The sequence below is a fragment of the Oncorhynchus gorbuscha genome, linkage group LG05 (genome assembly GCF_021184085.1).
Source record: "Oncorhynchus gorbuscha isolate QuinsamMale2020 ecotype Even-year linkage group LG05, OgorEven_v1.0, whole genome shotgun sequence".
Lineage (NCBI taxonomy): Eukaryota > Metazoa > Chordata > Actinopteri > Salmoniformes > Salmonidae > Oncorhynchus > Oncorhynchus gorbuscha.
In genome coordinates, this window is record NC_060177.1 from 42771357 (window position 1) to 42797869 (window position 26513).

General features: G+C 43.4%; 1 protein-coding gene across 1 annotated transcript in view; it reads right to left on the reverse strand.

The window, feature by feature from the left end:
- The window catches only part of LOC124035945 (MAM domain-containing glycosylphosphatidylinositol anchor protein 1-like), a 447455-nt gene that overhangs the window by 216127 nt on the left and 204815 nt on the right, over positions 1-26513 (reverse strand). The gene's annotated exons all lie outside the window — the stretch shown is intronic.

Sequence of the window (26513 nt, forward strand, 5' to 3'; positions counted from 1 at the left end):
AAACGAAACAGTAAACATTACACTCACAAAAGTTCCAAAATAATAAAGATAGTTAAAAATGTCAGATTATTTCAAATTCTTTGGGGGTCTGAAGTGCAGCTCAGTTTCCATCTCATTTTGTGGGTAGTGTGCACATAGACTGTCTTCTCTATGGTGGCCTCTCTCAACAGCAAGGCTATGCTCACTGTACATAGTCAAAGCTTCCCTTAAGTTTGGGTCAGTCACAGTGGTCAGGTGGATTGTTTTAGAGTGCTGGGAGGGGGGCTGAGGGGCATCTCAGCCAAGTGGGGAGGGGACGCTGTAACTTCGAAATGGGTTCAGGTGCATCCCGGAGAATGGTGTCAAAATGTAGAAAGTGCTGCTCCGTGTCTGCATCCCAATATACCTGACCACTGTGACTGACCCAAAAATAAGGAAAGCTTTAACTATGTACAGACAAGCAAGATGGCGCCGACAGATGGGGCAGCTCTGATCCTCGCTCTGAAGCAACTTTGCAGAATTGTATTTCTTACATTATTAGCCCAGGAAATATTTTGCGTTATTACATACAGCCAGAAATAACTTTTAAATATCAGAGTGGTAACTCACCAGCATTACGACCGGGAATAGGACTTTCTGGAATTGGATCCTTGTTCGTACCCCCCAGGGCAATTGAACTGATTCCAGAGGCTGATCCAAATCACCGCTGGTGGAGCAGAGGTATTAGGAGTGGACTTCTAGTCCACGCACACCATCCACCACATCCGTGTATGTTACTTCTTAATGTTCAGTCTCTAGATAATAAAGAAGACGAGCTCAGGGCGAGAATCTCCTTCCAGAGAGACATCAGGGAGTGTAACATACTCTGTTTCACGGAAACATGGCTCTCTCAGGACATACTGTCTTTGTCCATACAGCCAGCTGCGTTCTCAGTATATTGCGCAGACAGGAATAAAGAACTCTCCAGCAAGAAGAAAAGCGGGGGTGTATGTATCATGATTAACCACTCATGGTGTGATTGTGATAACATACAGAAACTCTAGTCCTTTTGTTCACCCGACCTAGAATACCTCACAATCAAATCCCGACAGTATCACTTCCCAAGAGAAAAATATTCAGTTATCGTCACAGCTGTGTATATTCCCCCTCAAGCCGATACCACAATGACCCTCAAAGAACTTCACTGGACTTTATGCAAACTGGAAACCACATAACCGGAGGCCGCATTTATTGCAGCTGGTGATTTTAACAAGGCAAATACAGTGCCTTGCAAAGGATTCATCCCCCTATTCGTTGTTCCTATTTTGTTGCATTAAAACCTGTAATTTAAATGGATTTTTATTTGGATTTCATGTACATAAACAAAAATAGTTTTTTTCATTTCACTTCACCAATTTGGACTAACTTGTTTCAAAAAAAGAAATAAAGTGCATATGTATTCACCCCCTTTGCTATGGAGCCCCTAAATAAGATCTGGTGCAACCAATTACCTTCAGAAGTCACATAATTAGTTAAATAAATAAAGTCCACCTGTGTGCAATCTAAGTGTCACATGATCTGTCACATGATCTCAGTATATGTACACACACCTGTTCTGAAAGGCCCCAGAGTCTGCAACACCACTAACCAAGGGGGACCACCTAGCAAGTGGTACCATGAAGACCAAGGAGCTCTCCAAACGGGTCAGGGACAATGTTTTGGAGAAGTACAGATCAGGGTTTGAACATCCCATGGAGCACCTTTAAATCCATTATTTAACCTGTTAAGTCGACCCTCTACTTTTTCGAACATTCTGTTAAAAATCGCGCAACATTTCAGTGCCCTGCTACTCATGCCAGGAATATAGTATATGCATATTATTAGTATGTGTGGATAGCAAACACTCTGACGTTTCTAAAACTGGTTAAATCACGGCTGTGACTTTAACAGAGCGTGAGTTTCATCGAATAGCGCAGGAAAACCTGATCACTGAAAATGGAAATAAATATCCTTGCGCTTACTTCCAGGAATTGTTCAAAGTGAACCGAATTACATGAGACCGAGGTTTCAGTGCCTACAGCTACCACACGTTGTCTAGAGTCTTGTCATTTGATTCGCAATTGATTCTTGGTCTAACTTCTTGGTCAAGGGAACTCCTTCCCTCCGTTCTCCGACCGGATGTTTTGGTCGAGCTCTCTCGGCCATGTTTTTTTCCAGACGACACTATAGAAGTTACATCGCCTCCTGATGAATTTTATCGCTTATTAACGTGTACTAATACCTAAAGTTGCATTACAAAAGTATTTCGAAGTGTTTTGTGAAAGTTTATCTTCGACTTTTTGAATTTAAAAAAATGACGTTACGTTATGAAACACTCTTTTTTTCGTTTATCATGCAGTCTACATAGAACGATATCTAGGCTATATATGGACCGATTTAATCGAAAAAAAGACCCAATAGTGATTATGGGACATCTAGGAGTGCCAACAAAGAAGATGGTCAAAGGTAATGAATGTTTTATATTTTATTGTGCGGTTTGTGTAGCGCCGAATATGCAAATTATTTTGTTTACGTCCCCTGCGGGTCTTTTGTGGTGTTACATGCTATCAGATAATAGCTTCTCATGCTTTCGCCGAAAAGCATTTTAAAAATCTGACTTGTTGCCTGGATTCACAACGAGTGTAGCTTTAATTCAATACCCTGCATGTGTATTTCAATGAACGTTTGAGTTTTAACTAATACTATTAGCATTTAGCGTAGCGCATTTGCATTTCCAGAGCTCTAGATGGGACGCCTGCATGCCAGGTAGGAGCAAGTGGTTAAACAAACCTGCCAAGAGAGGATCACCCACCAAAACTCACAGACCAGGCAAGGAGGGCATTAATCAGAGAGGCAACAAAGAGACCAAAGATAACCCTGAAGGAGCTGCAAAGCTCCATAACGGAGATTGGAGTCCATAGGACCACTTTAAGCCGTACCCACAGAGCTGGGCTTTACGGAAGGGTGGCCAGAAAAAGGCATTGCTTAAAGAAAAAATAAGCAAGCAAGTTTGGTGTTCGGCAAAAGGCATGTGGAAGACTCCCCAAAGATATGGAAGAATGTACACTTTTCAGATGAGACTAAAATTGAGCATTTTGGCCATCAAGGAAAACACTATGTCTGGCGCAAACCCAAAATCTCATCACCCTGAGAACACCATGATGTTTTTTTATCGGCAGGTTCTGCTAAAGCAACACTTGAGTGGTTTAAAGAGAAACATTTTACATGTCTTAGAATGGCCTAGTCAAAGCCCATACCTCTGTGGTAGGACTCAAAGATTGTCCTACACCAGCAGAACCCATCCAACTTGAAGGAGCTGAAGCAGTTTTGCATTGAAGAATGGGCAAAAATCTCAGTGGCTAGATGTGCCAAGCTTATAGAGACATACCCCAAGATACTTTCAGCTGTAATTGCTGCAAAAGGTGGCTCTACAAGGTATTGACTTTGGGGGGGGGTGATTAGTTATGCACGCTCAAGTTTTCTGTTTTTGTGTCTTATTTCATGTTCGTTTCAAAGAAATATATATTTTGCATCTTCAAAGTGGTAAAGTGATACAAACCCCCCAAAACCAAGTTTAATTCCAGGTTGTAAGGCAACAGAATAGGAAAAATGCCAAGGGGGGTGAATACTTTCGCAAGCCACTGTATGAGGAAAACTCTGCCGATGTTCAATCAACACATTGACTGTACTATAGTACTTGTGCTGCTAAAACACTCGACCTCTGCTACTCCAACGTCCGGGATGCCTACAAGGCCCTCTACCACTGCCCTCCATTCAGCAAATCTGATCACGCCTCCATTTTGCTCATCCCTTCCTATAGGCAGAAACTCAAACAGGAATTACCCGTGCTAAGGGCTATTCAGCACTGGTCTGACCAATCAGAATTGACACTTCAAGATTATTCTGATCACGCAAACTGGGATATGTTCCACTTAGCCTCTGAGAATAACATTGAGGATTATACAGATATGGTGACCAGGAGTTTACCAGGAAGTGTATAGGAGATGTTGTACCCACTGTTGCTATTAAAACCTACCCTAACCAAAAACAATGGACAGATGACAGCATTCGTGCTAAATGAAAGCGTGAACCACCGCATTTAACCATGGCGAGGTGATTGGGAAAATTGCAGAATAACAACAGAGAAGTTATTCCCCACGTAAGGCAATCAAACAGGCAAAATGTCAGTATAGAGACAAAGTGAAGTCGCTATTCAACGGCTCAGACATGAGACGTATGTGGCAGGGTCTACAGACATTCATAAACTACAAAGGGAAAATCAGCCACGTCGCAGACACCGATGTCTTGCTTCCCAGACAAGCTAAACATCTTCTTCGCCCGCTGTGAGGATAACACAGTGCCACTCTGTGCTCTCCTTCTCTGTGGACAACCTGCGTATGACATTTAAGCGTGTTAACCCTCGCAAGGCTGCCGGCCCAGACGGCATCCATAGCCAAGTCCTCATAGCATGTGTAGACCAGCTGGTTAAAGTGTTTACCACTTGCTTCAAGATGTCGACCATTGTTCCTGTACCCAAGAAAGCAAAGATAACTGAAGTAGATGACTATCGCCCCGTAAGACTCACTTCTTTCACTTCATCATCAAGAAGTGCTTTGAGAGGCTAGTTGAGGATCACATCACCTCTACCTTACACACTTCAATTTGCTTACCGCCCCAACAGATCAACAGATGATACAATCGTCATCGCACTGCCCTATCCCAACTGGACAAGAAGAATACCTATGTAAGAATGCTGTTAATTGACTATAGCTCAGCATTCAACACCATAGTACCCTCCATGCTCATTATTAAGCTGGGGTGCCTGGGTCTGAACCACGCCCTGTGCAACTGGGTCCTGGACTTCCTGACGGGTTTCCCTCCTGGTGGTGAAGATAGGAAACAACCCTTCCACTTCGATGATCCTCAACACAGGGTACCCACAAAAGTCCTTTCACAGCCCCCTCCTGTACTGACTGTTCACCCATGACAGCTTGGCCACGCACGCCTCCAATTGAATCATCAAGTTTGCAGAAGATACAACAGTAGTAGACCTGATTGCCAACAATGACGAGACAGCCGACAGATATGAGGTGAGGGCCGGGAGTGTGGTGCCAGGGAAATAACCTCTTACTCAATGTCGACAAAACAAAAGGAGCTGATCGTGGACTTCAGGAAACAGCAGAGGGAGCACGCCCCTATCCACATCGACTGGACCGCGGTGGAGCAGGTGGAAAGCTTTAAGTTCATCGGTGTACAAATCATTAAAGATCTGAAATGGTCCACCCACACAGACAGTTTGGTCATGTCTTTGCTATTAATCTACAATGTAAAAAATGTAAAAAATAAAGAAAAACCCTGGAATTAGTGGGTGTCTCCAAACTTTTGACTTGAACTGTCAGCAAATTGGTCAGAATACTTTTACAAGGCACACCTGTTAAAACTTCTTGACGCACCCATCCTGTTAGCAGGATCATTTTCATCAACATCCTCTGAATTGCAGAGCGCCAAATTCAAATTAAATTACTAAAATTATTACATTTTCATGAAATCACAAGTGCAATGTAATAAAAAAGCTTTTCGGCGAAAGCATACCAAGCGTTTATGTAAGGACATCTCTCTCAGCAGACAAAACATAACAAACAGCTAGCAGCAAAGTAGTCACGAAAGTCAGAAAAGCGATTAAATGAATCGCTTACCTTTGATGATCGTAGGATGTTTGCACTCACGAGACTCCCAGTGACACTATAAATGTTCCTTTTGTTCCATAAAGATTATTTTTATATCCAAAATACCTCCATTTGTTTGCCGCGTTATGTTCAGAAATCCACAGGCTCAAGCGGGATTGACGGGAAAGGATTCTAAATAGTATCCGTACAGTTCGTAGAAACATGTCAAACGTTTTTTATAATCAATCCTCGGGTTGTTTTTCCAATATATAATCGATAATATTTCAACCGGACCGTAGCTTTTTCAATAGGAGTGAGAGAGAAAATGTCTGCTCCACTCTGTTGGCGCATGCACAACAGCCATCCACTGACGCGATGTGATCTTTCGTGCTTATTTTATCAAAATAAAGCCTGAAGCTATGTCTAAAGACTGTTCAGACCATGTGGAAACCATAGGGAAAGGAAGCTGGTTGATATCCCTTTAAATGGAGGCAAGGCATGCAATGAAACAGAGGTTTTAGGAAAAACAGCACGTCCTGGCAGGATTGTCCTCAGGTTTTCGCCTGCAATATCAGTTGTTATACAGACAATATTTTGACAGTTTTGGAAACTTTAGAGTGTTTTCTATCCTAATCCGACAATTATATGCATATTCTAGATCCTGGGCCTGAGAAATAGTCAGTTTCATTTTGGTACGTTTTTCATCCTAACATCAAAATACTGCCCCTTACAACAAGTTAACTGAAATGCATTCCAGGTGACCACCACGTGAAGCTGGTTGAGAGAATACCAAGGGTGTGCAAAGCTGTCATCAAGGCAAAGGGTGGCTACTTTGAAGAATCTCAAATATAAAATATATTTTTGTTCAACACTATTTTGGTTTCTACATGTTTCCATATGTGTTATTCCATAGTGTCGATGTCTTCACTATTAATCTACAATGTATTAAATAGTATAAATAAAGAAACTCTTGAATGAGGTGTGTCCAAACTTTTGACTGGTGCTGTATATATTACATATCTTTTAAAAATATATTTTCTCTTATTGTTTTCCACTAACCCTTCCACACTCCCCTAATTGGAGCAAACAAACACACTTTGGCTTCTACTTCCATCTTATACATAATATATGCATTTTACAGACACAATATATTTTAAAAGTGATATTTTATTTGTTTTTAGTCCCTCCTCTACCCTCAACCTCTCCCATTTACTTCTGATGTCCATCCAGTTTGATTAAAGGTAATGAGTGGAGAAAAACTAACAGGTCTGTGAAAGCTGGAATTCTTACTGGTTGGGAGGTGATCAAATACTTATGTCATGCAATAAAATGCAAATTAATTACATAAAAATCATACAATGTGATTTTCTGGATTTTTGTTTTAGATTCCGTCTCTCACAGTTGAAGTGTACCTATGATAAAAAATTACAGACCTCTACATGCTTTGTAAGTAGGAAAACCTGCAAAATCGGCAGTGTATCAAATACTTGTTCTTCCCACTGTATGTTTCTATGGTTTGTTTTTTAAAATAGCGATATTTTTGAGATTATTAACTTTTCAAATAACCGAAAGTGAGAGGTTGTAATCTGAATAAAGGGAGAGACATTCTTACTAATTTAGCGAGTGAATCAGTTTTAATCAGATTTAAGTATAACTTTTGTATGAATGACCCCTTTAGTGAGAGATCTAATGCTTTAGTATATAATAAATTATATATAATTCCCTCCGAAATTCATATTCATTATATAAAATGGGCCCTGTTAATTTTGTCTGGCTTGCCAGTCCAAATAAAATGGAAAGTGTACAGTATTATATAGAGCCATTATTGCATGTAACTCCGTTCCATCTCATATTGTTCAAATGGACAGCAAAACAGATCTACACCTCACGGCCCAACACCTCTCCCCTATTTGACTTAGATAGTTTGTTTGTATGTATTGGTATTGATATGTAGGCTACGTATGCCTTTATTTTTTCATTCATAGTTTGTCCATGAGCTGTTCTTGTCTATTAATTTTCCATATTACAGTGCATTCGTAAAGTATTCAAACCCCTGCCCTTTTTACACATTTTGATACGTTACAGCCTTATTATAAAATGCAATAAATTAATCTATTCATAATACCCAATAAAGACAAAGCGAAAACAGGTTTAGACATTTTTGCAAATGTATGAAAAATAAAACAGAAATACCTTATAAACATAAGTTTTCAGAGCCTTTGCTATGACCCACCAAATTTAGCTCAGGTTCATCCTGTTTCCATTGATCATCCTTGATGTTTCGACAACTTGATTGGAGTCCACCTGCGGTAAAATACATTTATTGGACATGATTTAGAAAGGCACACACCGGTCTATTTAAGGTCCCACAGTTGACAGTGCATGTCAAAGTAAAAACCAAGCCATGAGGTTAAATGAATTGTCTGTAGAGCTCCAAGACAGGATTGTGTGGAGGCAACCTTCTGGGGAAGGGTACCCAAAAATGTCTGCAGAATTGAAAGTCCGCAAGAACACAGCGGCCTCCATCATTCTTAAATGGAAGAAGTTTGGAACCACCAATACTCTTCGTAGAGTTGGCCGCCTGGCCAAACTGAGCAATCGAGGGAGAAGGGCCATGGTCAGGGAGGTGATCAAGAACCTGTTGGTCACTCTGACAGAGTTCCAGAGTTCCTCTGCTGAGATGGGATAAACTTCTCTGCAGCACTCCTCAATAGAAGGCACATGACAGGCCACTTGGTGTTTGTTAAAAGGCACCTAAAGGACTCAAACCATGATAAACAAGATTATCTGGTCGGATGAAACCAAGATGGAACTCTTTGACCTGAAGTCTCTTAATCACCTTGAGTGGCCCAGCCAGAACCCGGACTTGAACATCCCCGGAGAGACCTAAAAATAGCTGTGCAGCGATGCTCCCCTTCCAACCTGACAGACATTGAGACGATCTGCAGAAAATAATGGGAGAAACTCCCCAAATAACGCTGTGCCAGGCTTGTAGCATCATCCCCCTAAATACTTGAGGCTGTAATCGCTGGGTCTGAAAGGGTCTGAATACTTATGTAAATGTGATATTTCCATGTTATTTTTATACATTTGCAAACATTTCTACAAACCTGTTTTTGCTTTGCATTATGGGGTATTGTGTGTAAATTTATGAGGGAAAAAAAGTATTTCATCCATTTTAGAATAAGGCTGTAATGTAACAAAATGTGTAAAAAGTTATGGGGTTTAAATACTTTCTGAATGCACTGTGTGTCTGTATGTCATGTTTTGTGTCGACCCCGGGAAGAGTAGCTAATGCTCCCTCCCCCCTTAATCAAATACCAACTCACCGTCAGACCATTTTATTGGTAACCTACATAATATAGTATTTATCATAATTTCGTTGTAATCCAGAGATTTTTAAAAACGGATCTAGATCCTGAGGCATCCAAATTTTGCATTTAAAATTAACCATGAATCATCAGCATACAATGACACCTTTGTTTTTAAGCCCTGGATTTCAAACCCCTTGATTTTATTGTTGGATCTGATTTTAACAGCTAACATTTCGATGCCGATAATAAATAGATATGCCGAGAGTAGACAACCTTGTTTTACTCCTCTTCACAGTCTAAAACTTTCTGAGAAGTAGCCATTATTTACTCTTTTACACCTAGGGTTACTATAACTTTAAATCATTTTAGAAGAGATTCTAAAAATGTTAATATTCCAGGCATTTACATGTCTGATTAGAATGAATAATATCCGACAGTAACTTTTCAATTCTATGCATATTGCTAGAATCTTTGCATAACAACTCTGAAGTCTTTATATTTACCACTTGGATCCTCTTTTTGTAATAATGAAATCAGACCTTGTTGAGTGTCTGATAATATACTATTTATATAGGAGTGATTAAAACATACTAATAAACGGTCCTCTGAGTAGATCAAAACAAGGTCTGGTACACCTCCACTGGTATGCCATCCAGGCCTGAAGTTTTCCCAGACATGAAGGCTTTAATTGCATCAAGAAGTTCCTCCTCTGTAATTTGGCCTTCACCTGAGTCTTTCTGCACAGTGGTTAATGTACATTATTAATAGAGAAAAGCAATTGTGCAGATGGAAAAATTTATGCTTTTTAGTACTTTACTTCCTGTTTCAAAATATTTTTTGTGACATTTGTAAAAAGTTTGAGTAAATTATTTTTGGTAGCATTTCTATAATTTGGTACATTTTTCCCCATATTCCATCCAGTTTGCTTTAAAAAAATTATATATTACACTTGATTTTTCTTGAATAAATTCCTCCATTTCTTTTTGTTTTTCCTCTAATTATTGTGAGCCTTTATGGTACAGTTTTTATTGCTATCTGTACTGTTAGCCCTTCCATTTCCTTTGTTAATATGGACTCTGTTGACCTAAATTGCTTTTGTTTTAAAGATCAGTACTGGATTGCTTGGCCTCTAAATGCACATTTAAAAGTGTCCGATATAATAAGGGGATCTGCTGTACCTATGTTATATCAGAAAAAGTAAGTTATAAATTCTTCTGTCTTCTAGTTTTAAAAACAAGTTATCATCCAGTAGGCTTTGATTAAATTTCCAATATCGCCGCCCACGTGGATATATGCCAATTATTTGATAGTCCGACCGCATTCTGTCCCCTATCAGCACTTTTTAAACTTTTGGAGCCAGATAGAATGACATAAGGTAATCAAGACGACTAGCTTGATTTCAGCCTCCGCAATGTATGTCTCACTAACTGCATGAGGGTGATAGTTTGTAGTGTGATTTTCTTTACGGTCCATAGAGGTATTTTAAACCCTATTAATAATCTCCCACCATAATAATAGTCTTGTATTGCTTTTAGGGTTGATAAATTATTAGATTTTCAAAGAAGTGTGGATCATCATTATTTGGACTGTGTGGGTTAATGAGTCATATCTGTTTACGGTCCAATTACATATTTAAAATCATCCATCTACCTTGAGGCTCTGTTTGGACAATTTGCACATTTTGAATTTCTTTAATCAAGGCTCCTTTTCGTATTTAGGAGCCCATTAATTGCAAAGATACCCGTCTTTTCCAGCAACCTGTTGTGCAATGGTGTACAGAAATAGTATGTTACAGTTTGTTTTGCATCCAAAACATTGGCTCATTGTGGGTTGTGAGATGCACGATTGGCAAGTTCCCAACCAGAGGGTAGATAACAACGGAAATGGCATGCATTTGCCCTTTTAAAGTAGGTCTTAAATCTTTGCAAACATCCTATAAGATTTATTTTGGAAAACAATATCCGATGAGCCAAGCTGTACATTCTGCAAAAAAAGTCCCACCTGTCCCTAAAAACAAGCTCTCTGCAAGATCAACCATCTCTCATTCGATTACTTATTATCTCAGTCTGTAATTTCTATAATAACTTGTGTTACCGAGTCATGGCTGAACAACGACATGAATAACATACAGCTGGCGGGTTATACACTGTATCGGCAGGATAGAACAGCAACATCTGGTAAGGGGTGGCAGTCTAAGTATTTTTTGTAAACAACAGTTTGTGCACGATATCTAAGGAAGTCTCAAGGTTTTGCTCGCCTGAGGTAGAGTATCTCATTATAGGCTGTAGACCACACTATCTACCTAGAGAGTTATCTGTATTTTTCGTAGCTGTCTACATAGCACCACAGACCGATGCAGGCGCAAAGACCACACTCAATGAGCTATACCGCCATAAGCAAAGAGGAAAACGCTCTGGGACTTTAATGCAGGTAAATTTAAATCTGTTTTACAAACTTCTACCAGCATGTTAAATGTGCAACCAGAGGGGGAAAAAACTAATTTACTCCACACACAGAGATGTGTACAAAGCTCTCCCTCACCCTCCATTTGGCAAATCTGACCATAACTCTATCCTCCTGATTCCTGCTGACAAGCAAAAATAAAGCAGGAAGCACCAGTGACTCGGTCTATAAAAAAGTGGTCAGATGAAGCAGATGCTAAGGTACAGGACTGTTTCTAAATGACTACTGACCCGTAGCACTTATGTCTGTAGCCATGAAGTGCTTTGAAAGGCTGGTCATGGCTGACATCACACAATTATCCCAGAAACACTCCAATTTGCATACAGCTCCAACAGATCCCTCAATGTGATCAAGACTTAGGAGTCATTATGGACTACAGGAAAAGGAGGATCGAGCATTCTCATCGACGAGGTTGTGTGGAGCAGGTTGAGAGCTTCATGTTCCTTGGTGTCCACATCACCAACAAACTAACATGGTCCAAGCACACCAAGACAGTCGTGAAGAGGGCATAACAAAACATATTCCCGCTCAGGAGACTGAAAGACAGCTGCACCATCTAGAGCATCCTGACTGGTTGCATCACTTCCTGGTATGGCAACTGCTCACCCTCCGACCGCAAAGCACTACAGAAGGTAGTGCATACGGCCCAGTACATCACTTGAGCAATCTTCCTGCCATCCAGGACCTCTATACCAGGTGGTGTTGGAGGAATGCCCTAAATGTTTGTCAAAGACTCCAGCCACACTAGTCATAGATTGTGCTCTCTGCTACCGCACGGCACGCGGTACCAGAGAGCCAAGTCTAGGTCCAGGAGGCTTCTAGACAGCTTCTACCCCCAAGCCAGAAGACTACTGAACATCTAATCAAATGACAACCCAGACTATTTGCATTGCTCCCCCTCTGATACGCTGCCACTACTCTTATCTAGTCATAGTCACTTTAAAAACAAGTCTACCCACATGTATATATTACCTCAATTACCTTGACAAACCGGTGCCCCCACACATTGACTCTGTACGGGTACCCCCTGTATATAGCCTCGCGATTGTTATTTTACTGCTGCTCTTTAATTATTTGTTGGATTATTAATTGTTGTACCTGTTGTATTCGCAAAATATTTTATTATTCCTCTCACAATTTCAGAGTTATTTGATTTTTTTTTCCATTCTCAGCTTGACCAACAGTTCCCTTATTCCACCACTTGTCACTGTCACTTGACATGGTCAAGTAAAGTATGCACACTCAAGCAAACGTTCATACTGATAAATCTCACACTTTGCATGGAAATGATCCAACACATGCATGGTTTACTCACAAATTGGTGCCTATGCATGATTCATAAATGAGACCCAGGAGAGTACAGTTAAGTGTAGCATAAATGAGGTGGAGGCAGAGCTGGTGGGGTAAGGTAGGGTGAGGCTTCAAGCAAATCTATCTGAACTACACAGGGTCCTGGGTGCTTTCTTTCAGATGAAAGCAAAAGGATCACTTATAAGAGCTAGATTTTCTATGTTGAAAGAGATGGACACTCCCAGCTCTTTTTTCTTTGGGTTGGAAAATCAGAGAGGGGAAACAAGGCAAATGCATTATTTTCATTTGTCTGATGGGCGTGTGTGTAACTTCTGTTGTGAGGGAGATGCGGAGCAGGCTATGGAGTTGTACTCTAATTCGTATAGGGCAGAACTCTTTTATCTTGTGTTTTCTCAGGCTTTGCTCTTGGACCTTCCTAAACCTTCTCTATCGCCGTCTCTCAGATGGCCCCCGACCACGCCCCGGGGCTTAACAGTCTGCCTTCAGATGTTCTGGGGAATTATTGGACATTACTTGTTTTGCTTGTTGCGTAAGTGTGTCAGGGTAGGGGACTTGCTGCTAAGCTGTTGGAGGGCTGTATTAACTCTCGTGACCAAAAGAACTGAAGGCCTGTGGCATTGCTCTCTGTTGACTATAGGGTCTTTGCGAAGGTCCTCGCTAACAGACTCAAGTCTCACCTGGACACTGTTGTGCACAAGGACCAAATGCACTGGGTACCTGGACGATTAATCACGGACAATCTGTTCATAATCAAGGACATACAGTAAATGCTGGACCTGTCAAGGCTTTCAAATGTGAACTTTGGTTTCCTTATACCAGGAGAAAGACTTTGATAGGGTGAACCTTAATATCTGTTCAATGTGCTGTCTCTTTTTGGTTGTGGAGACACTGCAGTGGCCTGTGTTAAAATGCTGTATGGGGCTTCATGCATGGTCAAGGTGGGGGAGGCTCAGTAGGCCAGTCTGGGTAGGGCGGGGCATTTGCCTGGGATTCCCTTTGTCGGGGCAGCTATACACTCTTGCTATCGAGCCCATTCTTCTGGGCCTGCTATGCCAGAGGCTCCAGGGGGTTTGTTTGCCAGTCATAGTGTTGGGGACAGGGATAGAGTAGCAGTGTCAGCATACGCTGATGACGTCTCAGTGATAGTTAGGGATGAGCAGGACCTATTGTACAGGCCCTGGAGACTAGTTTGAGGGTGTACAAGGGGGCGTCTTTGGCTAGGGTAAACTGGGGCAAGAGTGAGGCTCTTATGTGGGGTTTGGAGGGACAGGGCACCTCCACAGTACATAGACAGGAAGGTTAGTCAGGAAGAACTGGGAGAGAGTGTCACCAGCGGTGGTGTCGAGGCATGTCACCCTTCAGTTTAACCTAAAGTGATATGACTACTAAATACACTTTAAATAAGTGATTCTACTTGATTTGACTCAAGCCCGGAACATTGGATTATTTTCTAGTTAACCAGTTGAAGCTAGGGGGGGCGCTATTTCATTATTGGATAAAAAAACGTGCCCGTTTTAAGCGCAATATTTTGTCACAAAAAGATGCTCGACTATGCATATAATTTCCAGCTTTGGAAAGAAAACACTCTGACGTTTTCAAAACTGCAAAGATATTATCTGTGGGTGCCCCAGAACTGATCTTACAGGCGAAACCAAGATGCAATTTCAAACAGGAAATGAGCAGGATTTTTGAGGCTCTGTTTTCCATTGTCTCCTTATATGGCTGTGAAAGCGCCACGAATTAGCCTGCCCTTTCTATCGTTTCTCCAAGTTGTCTGCAGCATTGTGACGTATTTGTAGGCATATCATTGGAAGATTGGCCATAAGAGAATACATTTACCAGGGGTCCGCCCAGTGTCCTTTGTTGAAATTGTTGTGTAATCTCCAAGCTGCTCGCATTCATCCATGTGATTGAGACAGAGAGGAGACTTCCAGGAATGATATATCATGAAGAGATATGTGAAAAACACCTTGAGGATTGATTCTAAACAACGTTTACCATGTTTCAGTCGATATTATGGAGTTAATGTGGAAGAAAGTTTGGCGTTTGGATGAATGAATTTTAGTTTTTTTTTTGGTGGCCAAACATGACGCAAAAAACGGACCGATTTCTCCTGCACAACTAATCTTTCAGGAAAACTGAACATTTGCTATCTAACTGAGAGTCTCCTAATTGAAAACATCCAAAGTTCTTCAAAGGTAAATGATTTATTGAATGTTTTTGCTGGTTTTTGTGAAAATGTTGCCTGCTAATGATAAATGCTAATGCTAATGCTAAATGCTAACGCTAAACGCAAATGCTAAATGCTAGTTTGCTATGGTTGAGAAGCATATTTTGAAAATCTGAGATGACAGTGTTGTTAACAAAAGGCTAAGCTTGAGAGCAAATAGATTAATTTCATTTCATTTGCGATTTTCATGAATAGTTAACGTTGCGTTATGGTAACAACAAAAAATATCTAGTTAACAGAAGAAAGGAAGACAAAATAAGGACAAAAGAAGGACAGAAGAAAAAGGAAAAGAAAGAGGACAACAAAGTGAAACAGTCAGCACTTCTATTGCAACTTCGTATTTCGTCGTCCTAACGTAGTCTACACTGCTATCTGCCCAGCAGCTAGCCAGCTAGCAAACGTCCACCGTCTACCGAATAGCAGCACTGTAGAAACTATTACACTCAACTGAACGACTTGATTAGTGTAGTGTTAGCTAGCTACATAGTTGTCTTTGCTGTCTTCGTATCCAAGATAATTGTGTAGTTTAGAGCGTGTAGTCTTAGAGTGATTATCTTAATTTACCGAGGTTAGCTAGCCAGCTATTTGTCGTCCTTAACGTAGGAGACACTGCTAGCTAGCCAACAGCTAGCCAACGTCTACTGAATAGAACTTCTGCACTCAACAACCCGGTCGCATTCCGCTTCGCTCCACAGGTAGTATCACATTTTTCATTTCATTTCATTACAGCACAACGGTTTGATTTGTTTGATCGTAGCTAGCTACATAGCTAGCTACATAGCCGTCTGTGTATCAAAGATAATTGTGTAGTCTAGAGCGATTTTCTAGGTTAGCTAGCCAGCTATTGTCGTTCTTTTAACGCAACATAACGTAATCAACAGTGCTAGCTAGCCAGCTAGCCCCCGAATAGCAGCACTGTAGAAACTACTACACTCAACGGAACGACTTGATTAGTGTAGTGTCAACAACGCAGCCACTGTCAGCTAGCCTACAAAGTCAACAACGCAGCCACTGCCAGCTAGCCTACTTCAGCAGTACTGTATCATTTTTAATAATTTTAGTCAATAAGATTCTTGCTACGTAAGCTTAACTTTCTGAACATTCGAGACGTGTAGTCCACTTGTCATTCCAATCTCCTTGCATTAGCGTAGCCTCTTCTGTAGCCTGTCAACTATGTGTCTGTCTATCCCTGTTCTCTCCTCTCTGCACAGACCATACAAACGCTCCACACCGCGTGGCCGCTGCCACCCTAATCTGGTGGTCCCAGCGCGCACGACCCACGTGGAGTTCCAGGTCTCCGGTAGCCTCTGGAACTGCCGATCTGCAGCCAACAAGGCAGAGTTCATCTCAGCCTATGCCTCCCTCCAGTCCCTCGACTTCTTGGCACTGACAGAAACATGGATCACCACAGATAACACTGCTACTCCTACTGCTCTCTCTTCGTCCGCCCACGTGTTCTCGCACACCCCGAGAGCTTCTGGTCAGCGGGGTGGTGGCATAGGGATCCTTATCTCTCCCATGTGGTCATTCTCTCTTTCTCCCCTTACCCATCTGTCTATCGCCTCCTTTGAATTTCATGCTGTCACAGTTACCAGCCCTTTCAAGCTTAACATCCTTATCATTTATCGCCCTCCAGGTCCCCTCGGAGAGTTCATCAATGAGCTTGATGCCTTGATAAGCTCCTTTCCTGAGGACGGCTCACCTCTCACAGTTCTGGGTGACTTTAACCTCCCCACGTCTACCTTTGACTCATTCCTCTCTGCCTCCTTCTTTCCACTCCTCTCCTCTTTTGACCTCACCCTCTCACCTTCCCCCTACTCACAAGGCAGGCAATACGCTCGACCTCATCTTTACTAGATGCTGTTCTTCCACTAACCTCATTGCAACTCCCCTCCAAGTCTCCGACCACTACCTTGTATCCTTTTCCCTCTCGCTCTCATCCAACACTTCCCACACTGCCCCTACTCGGATGGTATCGCGCCGTCCCAACCTTCGCTCTCTCTCCCCCGCTACTCTCTCCTCTTCCATCCTATCATCTCTTCCCTCTGCTCAAACCTTCTCCAACCTATCTCCTGATTCTGCCTCCTCAACCCTCCTCTCCTCCCTTTCTGCATCCTTTGACTCTCTATGTCCCCTATCTTCCAGGCCGGCTCGGTCCTCCCCTCCCGCTCCGTGGCTTGACGACTCAATGCGAGCTCACAGAACAGGGCTCCGGAAGGCCGAGCGGAAATGGAGGAAAACTCGCCTCCCTGCGGACCTGGCATCCTTTCACTCCCTCCTCTCTACATTTTCCTCCTCTGTCTCTGCTGCTAAAGCCACTTTCTACCACTCTAAATTCCAAGCATCTGCCTCTAACCCTAGGAAGCTCTTTGCCACATTCTCCTCCCTCCTGAATCCTCCTCCCCCCCCCCCTCCTCCCTCTCTGCAGATGACTTCGTCAACCATTTTGAAAAGAAGATCGACGACATCCGATCCTCGTTTGCTAAGTCAAACAACACCGCTGGTTCTGCTCACACTGCCCTACCCTGTGCTCTGACCTCTTTCTCCCCTCTCTCTCCAGATGAAATCTCGCGTCTTGTGACGGCCGGCCGCCCAACAACCTGCCCGCTCGACCCTATCCCCTCCTCTCTTCTCCAGACCATTTCCGGAGACCTTCTCCCTTACCTCACCTCGCTCATCAACTTATCCCTGACCGCTGGCTACGTCCCTTCCGTCTTCAAGAGAGCGAGAGTTGCACCCCTTCTGAAAAAACCTACACTCGATCCCTCCGATGTCAACAACTACAGACCAGTATCCCTTCTTTCTTTTCTCTCCAAAACTCTTGAACGTGCCGTCCTTGGTCAGCTCTCCCGCTATCTCTCTCAGAATGACCTTCTTGATCCAAATCAGTCAGGTTTCAAGACTAGTCATTCAACTGAGACTGCTCTTCTCTGTATCACGGAGGCGCTCCGCACCGCTAAAGCTAACTCTCTCTCCTCTGCTCTCATCCTTCTAGACCTATCGGCTGCCTTCGATACTGTGAACCATCAGATCCTCCTCTCCACCCTCTCCGAGTTGGGCATCTCCGGCGCGGCCCACGCTTGGATTGCGTCCTACCTGACAGGTCGCTCCTACCAGGTGGCGTGGCAAGAATCTGTCTCCTCACCACGCGCTCTCACCACTGGTGTCCCCCAGGGCTCTGTTCTAGGCCCTCTCCTATTCTCGCTATACACCAAGTCACTTGGCTCTGTCATAACCTCACATGGTCTCTCCTATCATTGCTATGCAGACGACACACAATTAATCTTCTCCTTTCCCCCTTCTGATGACCAGGTGGCGAATCGCATCTCTGCATGTCTGGCAGACATATCAGTGTGGATGACGGATCACCACCTCAAGCTGAACTTCGGCAAGACGGAGCTGCTCTTCCTCCCGGGAAGGACTGCCCGTTCCATGATCTCGCCATCACGGTTGACAACTCCATTGTGTCCTCCTCCCAGAGCGCTAAGAACCTTGGCGTGATCCTGGACAACAAACTGTCGTTCTCAACTAACATCAAGGCGGTGGCCCGTTCCTGTAGGTTCATGCTCTACAACATCCGCAGAGTACGACCCTGCCTCACACAGGAAGCGGCGCAGGTCCTAATCCAGGCACTTGTCATCTCCCGTCTGGATTACTGCAACTCGCTGTTGGCTGGGCTCCCTGCCTGTGCCATTAAACCCCTACAACTCATCCAGAACGCCGCAGCCCGTCTAGTGTTCAACCTTCCCAAGTTCTCTCACGTCACCCCGCTCCTCCGCTCTCTCCACTGGCTTCCAGTTGAAGCTCGCATCCGCTACAAGACCATGGTGCTTGCCTACGGAGCTGTGAGGGGAACGGCACCTCAGTACCTCCAGGCTCTGATCAGGCCCTACACCCAAATAAGGGCACTGCGTTCATCCACCTCTGGCCTGCTCGCCTCCCTACCACTGAGGAAGTACAGTTCCTGCTCAGCTCAGTCAAAACTGTTCGCTGCTCTGGCTCCCCAATGGTGGAACAAACTCCCTCACGACGCCAGGACAGCGGAGTCAATCACCACCTTCCGGAGACACCTGAAACCCCACCTCTTTAAGGAATACCTAGGATAGGATAAAGTAATCCTTCTCACCCCCTCCCCCCTTAAAATATTTAGATGCACTATTGTAAAGTGGTTGTTCCACTGGATGTCATAAGGTGAATGCACCAATTTGTAAGTCGCTCTGGATAAGAGCGTCTGCTAAATGACTTAAATGTAAATGTAATGAGCTTGAGGCTTTATTCACGATCCCGGATCCAGGATGGCTCGACGCAAGAAGTTAACAGACTTTCTGAAAGACGCCATTAACATTGCTTGTAAACTAACAGTCTCTGTTTCCAAACCTGTGAAGACGTATTTTTCTGGTTGCTAAAAATACTTAAAGCAAAGTAAAGGGTTCAAGCGAGGTCACGTGTCAAACACATTCTGAGGATGTCAGAGTGTCTGCGAGTTGCCGTTCCTCTCTACTTGATTGATGAATTAAGGTCACTAATTAGTAAGGAACTCCCATCACCTGGTTGTTTATCTTAAGACACTTGGCCCTCCATGGAATGAGTGGGTCAAACCTGAGCTAGATGGATGAGATTAAAACAAGCAGGTGTGAAGGACAGATAATTGGCCGGCAGCTCCGGGGAAAAATGTCTGTTAGGTACAGCTTTCCCTACCCCAATCCTAACCTTAAAGATGGAGTCCAGGATCTTAAGCACACCTAACTTTTAACATATTTTTGGAATTGGATACGTAAAATATACGAATTGCACACCCAAATATATATATATATATATATATATATAGTTTTATTGAAGGACGTAACATATCGTACGAAATGGATGATGTAGTACACAAGAAAACAGGGATCCATTTTGGCTCGTGAGCACCACTTTCAAACCTACTGGCTACAATTATACAAAAGTTCCAGAGCATCACTTTAACAATTAAAGGTAAAACTGACATTAAGACCAGTGTCTTTGGGTGACTCATATCTACACTGAGCTATGCTGCAGTCAATTCAGAGTTAATTAGCCAATGCCAGAGGACCAGAAGAGGGAGAAAGAAAGCAAGAGGGAGAAGGTAAGGAGGGAATGATGGAAAGGAAGCAAGAGAGGATAGTAAGGAGAAAGAAAGAGGGATGTTGGGTGGAGAATCAGGATGCAGCTAACTAGAGAGAGAGGAAAGAGAGAGACAATGGATGGAGGATGGCGAAAGAGAAATGTTGGGTAGAGAATCAGGCTGCAGCTAGAGAGAGAGGGGAGAAAAGAGACGAAGCAAGGGAGAGAGAGACAGACAGAGGTCAGGGGGCACTCTTTCTAATCATGTAACACAGTGTGACCTCTGCTGTCTCCAATCACCCGAGGAGGAAGCTTGATTTCCAAAATCCTCTTTGATTTCCAATAACACGGAGTGTCTATAATAGCTCTGTGAGCAAGAAGGAGCAAATAAGCCATTATGGGAGGCAGGGGTGTAAGGAAAATAGGCATGACATATTTCATTGATTGTGTGTGTGTGTGTGTGTGTGTGTGTGTGTGTGTGTGTGTGTGTGTGTGTGTGTGTGTGTGTGTGTGTGTGTGTGTGTGTGTGTGTGTGTGTGTGTGTGTGTGTGTGTGTGTGTGTGTGTGTGTGTGTGTGTGTGTGTGTGTGTGTGTGTGTGTGTGTGTGTGTGTGTGTGTGTGTCGGAGGGGGGGGGCTTGTATGTACACTACCAGACACACCTACTCATTCAAAGGTTTTTCTTTATGTTTACTATTTTCTACATTTTACATTTTCTACAAAGTATTAAATAACACATACAGTTGAAGTCAGAAGTTTACATACACTTAGGTTGGAGTCATTAAAACTTGTTTTTCAACAACCACAAATGTCTTGTTGGTTTAGACATCTACTTTGTGCATGATATAAGTAATATTTCCAACAATTGTTTACAGACAGATTATTAAACTTATGATTCACTGTGTCACAATTCCAGTGGGTCAGAGGTTTACATACACTAAGTTGACTGTCCCTTTAAACAGCTTGAAAAATTCCAGAAAACTATTTCATGACTTTAGAAGCTTCTGATAGACTAATTGACATAATTGGAGTCAATTGGAGGTGTACTTGTGGATATTTTTCGAGGTCTACCTTCAAACTCTGTGCCTCTTTGCTTGACATCATGGGAAAATCAAAAGAAATCAGATAAGAATTATTTTTTGCAGACCTCCACAAGTCTGGTTCATCCTTGGGAGCTATTTCCAAATGCCTGAAGGTACCACGTTAATCTGTACAAACAATAGTGCGCAAGTATAAACACCGTGTGACCATGCAGCCGTCATACCGCTCAGGAAGGAGACGCATTCTGTTGCCTAGAGATGAAGGTACTTTGGTATGTGAAAAGTGCAAATCAATCCAAGAACAACAGAAAAGGACCTTGTTCAGATGCTAGAGGAAACAGATACAAAAGTATATATAGCCACAGTAAAATATGTCTTATTTCGACATAAATTGAAAGGTCGCTCCAAAACTGCCATAGAAAAGCCAAACTACGGTTTGCAACTACACATGGGGACAAAGTTCGTACATTTGGGAGAATTTTCCTCTGGTTTGATGAAACAAAAATAGAAGTGTTTAGATTAATGACACTCGTTATGTTTGGAGGAAAAAGGGGGACGCTTGCAAGCCGAAGAACATTATCCCAACTGTGAAGCACGGGGGTGGCAGCATCATGTTGTGGGGGTGCTTTGCTGCAGGAGGGACTGGTGCACTTCACAAAATAGATGGCATCATTAGACACCGAAATGATGTAGATATATTGAAGCAACATCTCAAGACATCAGTCAGGAAGTTAAAGCTTGGTCGCAAATGGGTCTTCCAAATGGACAATGACCCCAAGCATACTTCCAAAGTTGTGGCAAAATGGCTTAAGTACAACAAAGTCAAGGTATTGGAGTTGCCATCAAAAAGCCCTGACCTCAATCCCATAGAACATTTGTGGGCAGAACTGAAAAAGTGTGTGCGAGCAAGGAAGCCTACAAACCTGACTCACACCAGCTCTGTCAGGAGGAATGGGCCAAAATTCACCCAACTTATTGTAGAAAGCTTGTGGAAGGTTTCCCAAAACGTTTGACCCAAGATAAACCATTTTTAGGCAATGCTAACAAATACTAATTGAGTGTATGTAAACTTCTGACCCACTGGGAATGTGATGAAAGAAATAAAAGCTGAAATAAATCATTCTCTCTACTATTATTCTGCCATTTCACACCAATAAAGTGGTGATCCTAACTGACCTAAAACAGGGAATTTTTACTAGGATTAAATGTCAGGAATTGTGGAAAAACTGAGTTTAAATTTATTTGGCTTAGGTGTATGTAATTTTCTGACTTCAACGGCATGGAATAATAGTTTTGATATCTTCACTTTTATTCTATAATGTAGAAAATTCTATAATAAAGACAAACCATGGAATGAGTAGGTGTGTCCAATCGTGTGGGTTATTATACAGTACGCAATACCGACAGTGGGGGAAAAAAGTATTTAGTCAGCCACCAATTGTGCAAGTTCTCCCACTTAAAAAGATGAGAGGCCTGTAATGTCCATCATAGGTACACTTCAACAGACAAAATGAGAAATAAAAATCCAGAAAATCACTTTGTAGGATTTTTTATGAATAATGTAATGTCTGAGTGTTACAACTTTAACATAAAAAGATTGGACATTGGAACATTAGTTTGAAACGCAAACATTTGGAATGGTTCGTTGGGATCAAATAAATTATCATGTCATATAATTTTGTATTATGTGATGTCATTAAGGATGGTATAACAAGATACCTGTTGTTGTCACACCCTGGTCGAAGTATTTTTGTGTTTATCTTCATTTTTGGGTTGCTACACATGGGAGGAGATCCTGGCGGGAAGGGATCGCCTTCCATGGGAACAGGTGGAGGCAGCGAGGAGAGCAGAGGCAGCCGAAGAGAGGAGCCGGCGATATGAGGGAACACGGTTGGCAAGGAAGCCCGGGAGTCAGCCCAAAAAGAAAAATTATTGGGGGGAGGGCTCACAGGGAGTATGGCTATGCCAGGTAGGAGACCTGCGCAAACTCCCTGTGCTTACCGGGGGGCTAGAGAGACCGGGCAGGCACCGTGTTATGCAGTGGTGCGCACGGTGTCCCCAGTGCGGGTGCATAGCCCGGTGCGGTATATTCCAGCTCCGCGTATCGGCCGGACTAGAGTGAGCATCGAGCCAAGTGCCATGAAGCCGGCTCTACGCATCTGGTCTCCAGTGCGTCTCCTTGGGCCGGCTTACATGGCACCAGCCTTGCGCTCGGTGTCTCCGGTTCGCCTGCATAACCCGGTGTGGGCTATTCCACCTCGCCGCACTGGCGACCGAGAGCATTCAACCAGATAAGGTTGGGCAGGCTCGGTGCTCAAGAGCTCCAGTGCGCCTGCACGGTCCGGTCTATCCAGTACCACCTCCACACACCAGCCCTCCGGTAGCAGCTCCCCGCACCAGGCTTCCTGTGCGTGTCCTCGGCCCAGTACCACCAGTGCCAGCACCACGCATCAGGCCTACAGTGCGCCTCGCCTCTCCTGCGCTGTCCGAGTCTCCCGCCTCTCCAGCGCTGTCGGAGCCTTTCTCCTCTCCTGCGCTACCGGAGTCTCCTGTCTGTTCTGCGCATCTCGAGCCTTCCTCCTCTACAGCGCTGCTGGAGTCTCCTGTCTGTTCAGCGCAGCCAGAGCTGTCAGTCTGCATGGAGCAGCCAGAGCTGTCAGTCTGCAAGGAGCTGCCAGTCTGCAAGGAGCTGCCAGTCTGCAAGGTGCTGCCAGCCTGCATGGAGCAGCCAGAGCTGTCAGTCTGCAAGGAGCTGCCAGTCTGCAAGGAGCTGCCAGTCTGCAAGGTGCTGCCAGCCTGCATGGAGCAGCCAGAGCTGTCAGCCTGCATGGAGCAGTCAGAGCTGCCAGTCTGCAAAGAGCTGTCAGTCTACAAGGAGCTGCCAGTCTGCCAGGATCCACCAGTCTGCCAGGATCCGCCAGAAGTGCCAGTCAGCCAGGATCCGCCAGAAGTGCCAGTCAGCCAGGATCCGCCAGAAGTGCCAGTCAGCCAGGATCCACCAGAGGTGCCAGTCGGCCAGGATCTGCCAGTCGGCCAGGATCTGCCAGTTGGCCAGGATCCGCCAGTCTGCCAGGATCCGCCAGAACTTCCAGTCGGCCAGGATCTGCCAGTCAGCCAGGATCTGCCGGTCAGCCAAGATCCATCAATGCCTGAGATTCCTCTCACTCTTGAGCTTCCTTTCACTCTTGAGCTTCCTCTCACTCCTGAGCTTCCTCTCACTCCTGAGCTTCCTCTCACTCCTGAGCTGTCTCTCACTCCCGAGCTTTCTCTCACTCCCGAGCTTTCTCTCACTCCCGAGCTTTCTCTCACTCTCGAGCTTCCCCTCAGTCCCGAGCTGTACTTCAGTCCCGATCTGCTCCTCAGTCCAGTGGGGTTCTGGGTGAGGACTACTAGGCCATGGTCGGCGGCGAGGGTGGACTATTCAGGGACGCGAGGAGAGGGGACTGGGACATTGATTGAGTGGAGTCCACGTCCCACGCCGGAGCCGCCACCATGGACAGACGCCCAACCGGACCCTCACTATTGTTTTGTGGTGCGTTCGGGAGTCCGCACCTTAGGGGGGGGTTCTGTCACGCCCTGGTCGAAGTATTTTTGTGTTTATCTTCATTCATTTGGTCAGGCCAGGGTGTGACATGGATTTTTGTATGTGGTGTGTATGTAGTTGGATTGTAGCTTAGTGGGGTGTTCTAGGTAGGTCTATGGCTGTCTGAAGTGGTTCTCAATCAGTGGCAGGTGTTTATCGTTGTCTCTGATTGGGAACCATATTTAGGCAGCCATATTCTTTGTGTGTTTCGTGGGTGATTGTCCTTAGTGTCCAGATGTCCTTGTTCTGTGTTAGTTGACACAAGTATAGGCTGTTTTCGGGTTTTCGTTTGGTTTATTGTTTTGTAGTGTTTTTTGTATTGATTCATGTTACGTTTATTTGATTAAACATGGATCGCAATATACACGCTGCAGTTTGGTCCGACTCTCCTTCACCATTAGAAAACCGTAACAGTTGTCAGGTTTGCATCTAAATGTTTTATGAAATAAATGATTAAGTATAAGAATACTTTCATGAGCACAGACATTATGCCGGCTTGATGAAACATCCCCTTTGAACCAAAGGACTCGTAACGAAATTTACATGAGACCAAAACATGCCGGGTTGCTGCTGGTGTGTAAAGTGGTTCTAGCTGTACCCTGAATAATCAACCATTGACACCAGTCTCCGTGCAGCGTGAGCTGAATACATGACAAATGGTTTAAAACTACAAGACCAGAAAATGGTAAGATCTTCTGAAACTCTCGACGAGTGAAGAAGATGAAGACTACACCGGAACACTTACAGTCTGCAGCTGTTTAAGTACTGGTAGTCTAGGAAACTCGACCGAAGACGAGAGGGAAAGATCATTTCCCTCTCACCACCGTGTGGTACTCTGATTTACCCATTGTAGCGAAAGAAGCCTACAACTACAAAGAACATGGTGACCTCTGGTCGACAAACCAGCGTCTTATATTCCTCGAACTACTCGCCATAGACAGATGAGTGGTTTCAACAGAGAGACGACAGAGAAAGACATCTAAGCGTAAATATATGTTGCATTTCTAAATCCGAATGGGTGGTTGTTAGGGTGCTAAATATCCATATTTATGATGAGCGTATTTTCCAAATGCATGTACGAAAAGTCCACTCTCTTTGTCTCTCCCATTCTCTTTTTTCCAACCCCCTTCATTGTGTACAAGCCGTCATATCAGGTTAGTCCACTAGGGACTCTTCATTGCATTATGATAGTAATCAATATAATCTATGCTGTGTGTGCTTATATATTTCTGTGTGATTATTTAGTTAGTTTGTAAATAAATAATTAAGCCAATTTGTGTATCGCTGAATCATCATTGAGAATAGGGTTCGTGCAGATTTATGAGGTCAACGATGTTCAGAATGAGACTGATATGAGGAAATGATTAATTGATGACTGGAATGATATCGATATATTCTGATATATTCTTGAATGAATTGGGGAAACGGTAACTCATTAAACAAACGTTTTCCTTGGTTCCCCAAGTTACTAATGACTTAATTGTTACATTATTAATTTAATAGGGTATTAATTAAACATAGGATGTAATTACTCGATGAATAGCCGTCATCACATTAATGATAGCCACGTTACGACAACCGCAAGTGGCAATAGATGTCAGGAACTCTGCACCTTAACACTGTGAACTAAATGTCCAGAGCCATATTTGCTAGTGATGCACATTATTGTATTATCAGAGCGTGCCAGTGGACTTCTGGTAAGTATGCTTTAGTGAGAAAGTGTTGGGATCAGATACAATTATGTTTACCTACTCCAAAAAGGAATATATATATATATATATATATATATATATATATATATATATATATATATATATATATATAGCAAT